The sequence below is a fragment of the Phacochoerus africanus genome, chromosome 4 (genome assembly GCF_016906955.1).
Source record: "Phacochoerus africanus isolate WHEZ1 chromosome 4, ROS_Pafr_v1, whole genome shotgun sequence".
In the NCBI taxonomy this organism is placed as follows: Eukaryota; Metazoa; Chordata; class Mammalia; order Artiodactyla; family Suidae; genus Phacochoerus; species Phacochoerus africanus.
This window is the reverse complement of record NC_062547.1, coordinates 137373789-137383099: the sequence shown is the minus strand read 5'-3', so window position 1 is coordinate 137383099 and position 9311 is coordinate 137373789. Positions and strand designations below refer to the sequence as shown.

Here is a 9311-nt window from a genome sequence, read left to right as displayed (position 1 = left end):
CTCCACCCCAGGCAGGGTGGGGGGGTGGCCCCCCACCACAGTCACCTCCCTTGGCAACTCCCCCCAAGGGGAACCGCTGAGTCATCTGTCTCCCACAGGGAGCACAGCCCTCCCGGTTCTGTACAAAGTCACACAAGCACAGCCAGCGCCACACAGCTCTTGCGCAACCTGGCACCGTCCTGCTGGCATTTCTCGGCTGCTGCACCCGCACCCAGGGCAGGGAGCCCCACGCATGCGCCCCGCACTTGGAAAACGGCAGCCAGGCACACCTGGGCCCCCGAGAGGCCTCTAGTGACCTTCGTGCGGCTGCTGGGTGCAGGGCATCCTGGGGAATGAGCACCAAAGTCACCCTGTCCCTGCCTGAGGCAGACAGGCCACTGCTGGCACCATGCGCCTTCATCGGGCCGTCCCCCTGGAGGCGGGGCCACGGGGTGCTGGGCGGGGGTGGAGGGACCGCAGCTCCGCCACTGGCTCCAAGTGACCCTGGGAAAGTCCTTGTTCCTCTTTGGCCACTGTTTCCTCAATACAAAGCAGAAGCCGGGCCTAGGCTGGTGATTTCCCAGCTCTGCTCCTGGAAGCCCTGCAGCCACACTTGGGGTCTAGCAGTGTCTCGGAGCTGAGACCGCTTGTGGCTGGTCCCTGGGCAGGCGTTTCCTCTGCACAAGACACAATTCTGGCCTCACCTGTTCCTCCCACTCAGACCCGGGCTTCCAAGAAGCTACAGAATGGGACACCTGGGCCAAAGGTCAGTGGGTCCTCCACCCCGGGCAGGTCAGGGCGGGGGAGGGAGGAGGGCCTGGGAGGGAGAAGCCAGCCAGGCAGCGTGTGGGTGCTGGCGGAGGCACAAGGGGCCAGCTCCAACCACACAATAATAGGTCACCACTTCAGCCAAATACCTGTCTGCTGGGCTGGCAGACAGAGGCCTCGGAGGCAGCTTCTGAAGTCACCAAAGCCTCAGGAGTCTGGGGCCCAGGCGGACAGAGGCATCAGCTGTGGTTCGAAAAAAAGAGCGGGGGGAGAACCCCAGCCTTCCACCTCCAGGAGGCCTCCCCGGCCCCTCACCCCTTCCCCATCCAAGAGTCAGGCTGGATCCGTCAGGCAGGAAAACAGAGCCCAGAGCCCATGCCCTGTTAGGCATCACAGGGATGCGGTTACCAAGTTGGAGAAGCTGCAGAGACGAGCAGGAGAACATGAGGTGACACAGAGATCAGCAGCCTTGGCAAGAGAAGGCCACTGTCAACCCTAGGGCTGGAGGGAAAGCTAGAGCAGGTGCCTCCAGAGCCCAGCCACCAGGCCATCCAGGGGAAGCTCGGGTCACACAGGGGCCTCCCCAGTGAAGGGAGCCAGGACCATGGGGACACGGGATGATGGGCAACAGTTAGAACCACAGGAGGAGGTGGTTCCTGTGAGAGAGAGAGGAGGAGAAATGCCTTTTCTCTGCCTTCCAGTCCCCCAGGCTCCCACCTCCCATGGACCAAACCTGGTCAGAACGAGTTGGCAAGGAAGCCTGGGAACTATAGTTTACAGGCAAACTATCCATGCCCAGGGAGGGATCAGACCTGGATCTGAGCAAACGAGGGCCAGAGAGACACCCCCAGGCTTCTACCTTGCGACCCCACCCCTGCCCCATGCTTCCAGATCCGGCCCACACTTCAAAGTTCAGCTGCAACCCTCTTCCCACCATGAGCCCTGGTGGCTGGTTCTGGCCCAGCCAGGTTCTCAGTCTTTCAGCTCACACTCCTCTGGCCCTGGTCCCCTGGCCCATGTGGGGTCTGGGCAGGAAGCCCGCCCTCAACTCTCCCCCATCCCAGGCAGCAGCTCAGCAGGCCTCTGTCACAGCTGAGCAAAGCTCCGCAGTGCCCTTCTGCCCTGAACTCCCCAAGTGCACTTATTTCTAAGAAAATCTCCCCCCGGCCCCCCGCAACGAATATTCCCAGGATGTTTCTTGGGGAAGTATATGTCCCTACTGCACAAAGGGAACGTACCAAAGAAAGCCAGGCACACCCATGTGAAACTGCTCGAGCCCAGCTTGACCTCGGAGGGAAAGGAAGATGGGAGCACAGAGGTCTCACTGCTTCCAGAAGCCTCCGCATGCATTCCTAGGGCTCGAGACCCAGGAGGTTTGCAACAGAGGGAAAGACATGAACTTCACCGCCTGTGATGGGATCTGACCCTTCCGGTACAAGGGCCCCACCCTGCCTGCCCCAAGCCCTGCCCCCTCCAGCCTGCAAGGGTCAGCAGCGGCTCCCTAATGGGCCGTGTTCTCCAGGGCTCTTCTCCCAACATATCTAAGCCCAAGAGGTCACTTCCCCTCCTGTGACCTCTCTGCTGTCTCTCGAGTAAGCCCCCACCACCAGAGCCAGAGCGATGAGCCACAGGAAGACGTGCAGAAACCACAGGAGACGCGCAGAAGCCAGTTCACACAGGCTCAGGGAACGCAGTGCCATCTCACTGGGAACTCGAGGTGCGCCACGACGGAGAAACTGACACCGTGGAAATGGGCAAACCCTTCAGGTCAAAGTTCAGCCCCAACCATCTTCCTTCCGGAAGCCCTGGTGGCTGGTTCCGGGCCAGCCTGGCTCTCAGTCTTTCTGGCCACACTCCTCTGGCCTTGGTCCCCTGGCCCCACATGGGGTCGGGGCAGGAGACCCTCTTTCAATTGTCCCCCGTCCCAGAGATGTCCCAGCAGCTCAGCAGGCCTCTGTCACGGCCGAGCAAAGCCCAGCGGTTTTTTCCTTTCCTTCTCTTCCTGGAAAGCCTGGCTGTTAACTGCTTGCAAGCACGTCACTGGATGAGGCCTCTGACCTGCTGGGCGTGCGCTCCATCACCACCGGCAACCCCAGCCCCAGGCCCTGCCACCTCAGCTCTCCCACCCTCTCCCTCCAGCTGCTCCCCAAACCCACCAGGTCCTTCCAGGCCTCCTCTGCCAGAGCTCACGCTGTCCCCCAGCTGCTCGAGGGGAGAGCACATGGGCAGGCTTCTGTTCTGAGTTCAGATCCCGTCGTGTGACCCTGGGCAAGTGGATTCCCCTTCTCTGTCCCCTCACAGAGAAAAGGCAGGTGGCAGCACTGGGCTGTCAGGAGCAAGAAACAAGAGCTTGGGTGTTGCAAGCTCAGCACAGCGTGTGGTCCAGGGGTGTGCCCCAAACCGCTGTCACTCCCTGCTCTGCCAAGAGGAATGCTCCCAGGCTTCAAAGCTCAACCTCCCTGGCGAAGCCAGACCTGTGTGCCCAGCCTGACTCTCCTGTGCCCTCCCAGCAGCCCACTTCTGGGTGACTGTGGCTCTGTGACATAAGTGCAAAGCCCCCTGCGAGAGCAGAGCAGGCAGCCTGGGGTGGGGGGGCCAGGTCCTCACTGTGTCCTCACCTCCAGGTCAGGGCAACAAGCACTCCCTCCCTTTCTGCGCCCCCTTCCGTGGGACAAGGCAGTTCCCTGCTCCTTCCTCACGGGCACCCGCCCAACAGGGGCAGGAAGAAGAGGCAGAAAGTGGGCAAGTGGCCTCATGTGAACTGAGGGTGAATCAGCCTCAGGGCTCACCTCCAGCTGCTGGCCCCTTTGCAAAGGTGAGGACAAATTCTGGAAGATGGCACACCTAGCAGCCCAGACTGGATGCCACTGGCTGGCCAGCTCTGCTCTCTGTGGGAAAGACAGTGCCACACTCACTACCTGCCCCCGCCGGCCACACCCAGGGCACCGAAAAAGCTGTGAGGCACTCCTCTCACTGTGCCTTCCCAGGAGGTCAAGGCCAGGCTGGGAGGGAGAGGAATGCCCCCCACCCCCTTTCCTGCGAAGAGCTCAGCGGATCCCCAGCAGAAGGTTATCAGATGCTATTACGCATCACTTTCTCGCTGGGGCCTTGAGCAACTGTCTGAGACGCCCGGGGCCTCAGTTTCCTGCTCTGCAGAGTGGTGGCAATAAGAGTACCTCCTCCTGAGTGGTTCTAAGCGATCAGGTGCTTCAGGCACACAAGGAGAGCTTAATAAGTTACTAAGCTACTGTAATTTATTACTCTCATTGTACACAGGAAGAAAGGGAGCTTTAAAAGGGGACCCACATAGACACAACTTGGAGCTTTTGTCCTGAGTCCATGCAGAATCGAAGCTGTAAAGTAACCCTCGTGACTGTGCGACAGCCTGGAGCCTCTGGAAGAGAACAGATGGAGAGAAAGCTCCAGCTCCTGTGCGCTGAGCAAGGACAGCAGAATGGGCATCACTGATGGTGACTGTTTGGAGCCAGGTGTTGTATATGCCATCACGAGTGTCCTTGTCGCCCTAAAGGTTCTGGATGGCCAGGCTCAGACCCCACTTATAAAGCATAAATCACAGAATCCCAGGTTTACAAGGAACATGAATGCCCATTCAGGTCTGCTCCAGAGACGGACACAGAGTCCCCTCAGCACCTAGGCTAGGAAACCTCTTGAATACCTCCACCGATGGGGAACTCAGTATCTGCAGAGGCCACACATCCCACTGCAGATCCACCTGGGGAGGAGGCAATGGGAAATAAACAAAGAGGCCAGAGGAGCCTGGGGGCTGAAGGCTGATTCTGCCAGCCTCTCAGATGAGCCTGAGGTAGGTCCAGACTCGAACCTCTGGGCCACTGCCCTCTGCCAGAGAAGTCCCATCTCTAGGAAGTGAGGGCATCTCTGGGTGCTGGGCTCGAGGGGAAAGATGTGGAAACAGGCCAGGGCACACACCAACGGGTTCCACACCCCCCGGGCCGCAGGAAGGAGAAAGGGGTGGCCCCCAGGCCGGGCGCAGCAGCACCAGCCGCTGCCAGGAAGATCAAAACGCCCAGATAATGAGCCCAATTCTTCTCGCGGAGACACCAACTAATGAAGGGAACACAGGAAGGCCCATGTCACAAGCCCAAACTGTTTATACAAGTGTTAAAAATACATTTCAAAAGAAAGCAGGGAAGCCCGAGGAAACCCTCTGCCGCCCTTGGAAAATGGTTTCTGAAAGCCACGTTAATTTGTTTGCTGAAAGGTGTTTGAAGCCGCTTCGTGTACCCCTTGGGCAGCTTTAATTCCCCCTCCTAATCCCCTATTAAACCTGATGCTCACGAGCACTGCCTGCTTAGGGGATTATGATGTTTATTCTTAATTACACAGATACATATTTGGGTCCATGTGTGTTCCTGTGTTTTTATGTAAATTCAAGAGGCACTGTGCCCCGCCCCCCCCCCGTCTCCAAGATGCCCCCAAACAGCCTGAGCATCATTAAGCCCCGAGGAGGATTTAAAATGAAGTTTAAAGGGTCAGAAGAGGATAAATTTTTACAACTCATTTTCAAAGCCTTGTAACCTTACAGCCAGAGATGAATGGGTTCATGGGAAAGTGTAAGAAGCTGCAGGGGTAGAGCTGAGCCCAGGAGGAGCGGGGCTGCGGAGTAGGGCACCTTTGCCAATGCCTGGCAGAGCGGGCGGGACCCCCAGACAACCCGCATCACTCATCACCAGCAGCAAGCCCCTGTTCTTAAACACCTACTATGTGCCAGCTCTTGTATTCAACTCTTCACACACCACAGCTCATTAAACCCAGCCGCCCTCCAAGCAGGGTGCTAGTATGGTCCCCAGCTTTCAGATAAGGAAACTGAGGCACGGAAAATTCAGGTGACTTCCCTAAGATCCCTCTGAAGAAAAGGTAGAGGAAAAAAATAACATTTGATGACGATGATAATGATATTAATTGAGTGCTGGTAACGTGCCAGGCACAGTATCACCTGCATTATCTCATTTAATCCTCACCAAATGCCAGTGAGCTAAGTCCTGTTCTTAACTGTACTCTATAGAGGATGAAACCAAGACTCAGAGAGACTCAAAAAAAAATGCCGCCAAAGGTCATGGAACCAGTCAGGACCTGTGACTTGAACGCAGGTCAGTGAGACCTCAGAACCCCAGCCCTCCATCTCTTGTCTCTCACTCCACCAACCAACAGCGTGCTCCCTAGCCACAGAGGACTTCAGGACAATGGCACAAGAGATGCAACAAGACAGCATGCCTCCCACTGGCCCTGGAGGCCTGGTCACCAAGGATGTGTCTAGGTTCAGGATTGTCAGGACCCCAGTAGCTGAGGTCATCTTGGAAGACTCCCTGGAGGAAGGGGCTATGAGGCAGGCTGGGGAAGAATGGGCTGAAGTGGGAGTGGATTGAAACAGGGTGCACAGCTGGGAAAGGCATAGGACACTCAGAAGCACTTGGCTGGAGACATCGGGAGGCAGATGGGCAGAAGGATTGGGAGAGAGGTCGGGTCTGGGGACAGACATCTGGGGGTCCCAGAACCGCAGGGATCCTTCCATCAAACCCACCCTCTGTGCAGTCCCTCCAGTGAGCAGGCATGAAGAAAACATCCCTGCTCCCATTCAAGTCCAGCTCCTGCCTTTGATAACGGGTCCCCCCTCCTGAACCCTCCCAAAGACAGGGCTCCAGCCCGCACCCCTTCTCCAGGGATCAGTAAACTTCTGCTCCCTCCTGCAGCATTTGCATCAGCACATAAATCTGTTGTATTATCTCCTATGTTTCAAAATCCCCTGCCTTGACCTCCACACCCCTCTCAAGGTGACACTCCATTACACTGCTTCCCAATTTAGCAAAACACCACGAGAGCCGTGGGGGAGCCGGCCCCCCTGCCTCCTCTGGCCTCCCCAGGGGACTGGCTCGCCCCAGGTCACCTACGGCTCCGATGGTCAAAGCCCACCCTCAGCAGCCTGTTCCCGACTGGTGGAACAGTCCCTGTCACCCTCACTGGCGTCTCCCACATCTGTGACTGCCTGGTCCTCGGTCGCATCTCTGAGCCCACTGTTGTTCTCTATGGCCACCACCTCATCCAGCCGTGTGGCCCTCAAGGCCACGCCCATGATGCAAAATGTCCCTCTCTAGCCCCAGCCCTCCTCTCGGCACCACATGCACATGAGAGCAAACTTGATGTTGTCCTGTGCATCTACCAGGCTTCTCACACTTACCCAGTCCCAAGCTGCACTCCCGAATCCCACTCCCCAGCACCTGCCCCTCCGCTGCCCTTCCCCCATCTAGCAAATGGCTGGAGGGCTGAGGCAAAGAGTGATGCTAGCCCTCAGCTCGAGCAAGTGTGCACAGAATGCCAATCCATCTGAAATGCCTCTGCACTTCCTCCAACACACACCTGCAACCACCCACCCACATCTTCCACACCCACTGTGTCCTGCCAGCTACGCTGTCGCCAGTCTGCACCTGCACTCCTGCACCAGCCTAAGGGACCTCCCAGCTTCACCTTTGCTCCCTGTAAACTATTGTCCATTCAGTGATTGAAGGGTGCTTTCTTTTCTTCTCTTTTTTCTTTTTTCTTTTTTTTTTTTTTTTTTTTTTGGTTTTTTAGGGCTACACCCACAGCATATGGAGGTTCCCAGGCGAGGGGTCAAATCAGAGCTACAGCTGCCAGCCTACACCACAGCCACAGCAACTCAGGATCCCAACCATGTCTGCGACCTACACCACAGCTCACAGCAACGCCAGATCCTTAACCCACTAAGGCCTGGAATCAAACCTACATCCTCATGTATACTAGTCAAGTTCAATAGCACTGAGCCACAATGGGAACTCCCAAAGGGAGCTTTCTAAAACTCCATTCCAGTCATGTCACCACCACCACCCCAGCCTCGCGTTGTACTTGGAGTCGCATCCAAACTCCTAAATAGTGAAGATCCAGCCCCACGTAGTCTGAACTCTCTCTCACTCCGATCATCTCTTACCACGTTCTTCCGGATTCCGAAATCCAGCTGCATTGTCCATTCTGCATCTTCAACACACTGGTCTTGCTCAACCCCAGGGCCTTTGCACTTGCAGTTTCATGTGCTTGTCTTGCTTTCCCCTGAAGTTCTCACAGCCCATTCCTGGTCATACAGATCTCAGCTGAACCGTCACCTCTGTGGGGAAGCTGTCCCTGACCCCCCAGTTTAAAAGGGTTTTCCATCACATCACCCATTTTTAATGCTTTACAGTGCACCTGTCACACCTGACAGGTTTCTTATTCGTTTACCTTTGTGTGCTATCTGTGTCTCTCACCAGAGTGGGAGCCCCAGGAGCCGGAGATCCCATCAGTCAGGTGGGATCCCATCAGTCAGTTTAAAAATCATAAAATCATATGCCCCCAGCATCTGGCCCAGCACCTGGCTCAGCCCTGCTGCTCAGTCTCTGTGACATGAGCGACTGCATCATCTCATCACCCACCCAACCGCCCCCAAGACCTTGGCCTTTCCCACATGGTCAAGATCAGTGTCCCAGGTGTGTCAGAGCTCAGGGGTGGGGTGAAGGGGAGTGGCCGTCACTGTGGCTGCCTTTCCCCCACCCCCAGCCTCAGCCACCCCTCCCAGCGCCCCCACTGCCCGGGCTGCGCTGGCCACACCTGCCCTGGCCTGGGGGTGAAACGCCAAGCAGGCAGCCTTGTGCTCTGGAGCACCAGCTCCACAGGGAGGCAGCCAGGGCTCAAAGCCTGGCTCCCACTTATGGCCAGGGGACCTGAGCAAATCTCTCCACCTCTCTGAAGCCATTAAAAAAAAAAAAATCAGTGGTTGCCAGGGGATGGGGGTGGGAAGGATAAACAGGTGGAACACAGAGGAGCTGTAGGGCAGTGGAACAACTCTGTCTGGTACTATAATGGGAGCTACAGATCATTAACCATGTGTCTAATCCCATACAAGGTACAATGACAAGCATGGACCCCGATATCAACTATGGCCTCTGGGTGGTCATGATGTGACCACACAGGTTAATCAATTGTAACCAGTGTCCTCTGGTGGAGGATGCTTGTTACAGAGGAGGCTGTGCATGGGCGGGGGTTGGGGGGGCAGCCAGGGAGTAGATGCAACTCTCTGTGTCTTCTCCTCAATCTTGCCGTGAACTTAAAACCCCTCTATTAAAACAAAAGCTCTTACAAAGTTTAAAAATCATAAAAACCCAGCAGGGAGCCTGGAGTTCCCTTCTGATGAGTATCTGGCAAAATGTGACTCTGCCCCTTTAAGCCTTCCATCTACCAAGGAGCTAGACGCACCCCTGATGCTGTTGAGTTATTGTACCACAGTTAAAACATGAGGCTCCCCTCAATACCTGCAAAGTAAGTGCAGCCACACTGACAAACACGTCGTCCGCTCAGCCCCTCACTGCCAGACAAAAAGTTAGGGACCGCGCTCTGCAGCCCCGTGACCCGACAAGCTGCCCCTGGGCCCCAGGAAAACGGTGTAGAAGAATCCACGAGGTATGCAATGGTCCTCAGGGTTACACCCAGATGTCTTGGCCTGAACGCCCTTCCCAGTAGCCCACGCCATCCACACCAGTCCA

At 56.5% G+C, this 9311-nt stretch overlaps 1 long non-coding RNA gene across 1 annotated transcript; it reads left to right on the top strand.

The window, feature by feature from the left end:
• Positions 1–520: 520 nt before the first annotated feature.
• LOC125126363 (uncharacterized) lies at positions 521–5127 on the top strand. Its single transcript, XR_007134610.1, has 2 exons — positions 521–745; positions 4024–5127. It is a non-coding gene; the product is annotated as an uncharacterized LOC125126363 (long non-coding RNA).
• Positions 5128–9311: the final 4184 nt, after the last annotated feature.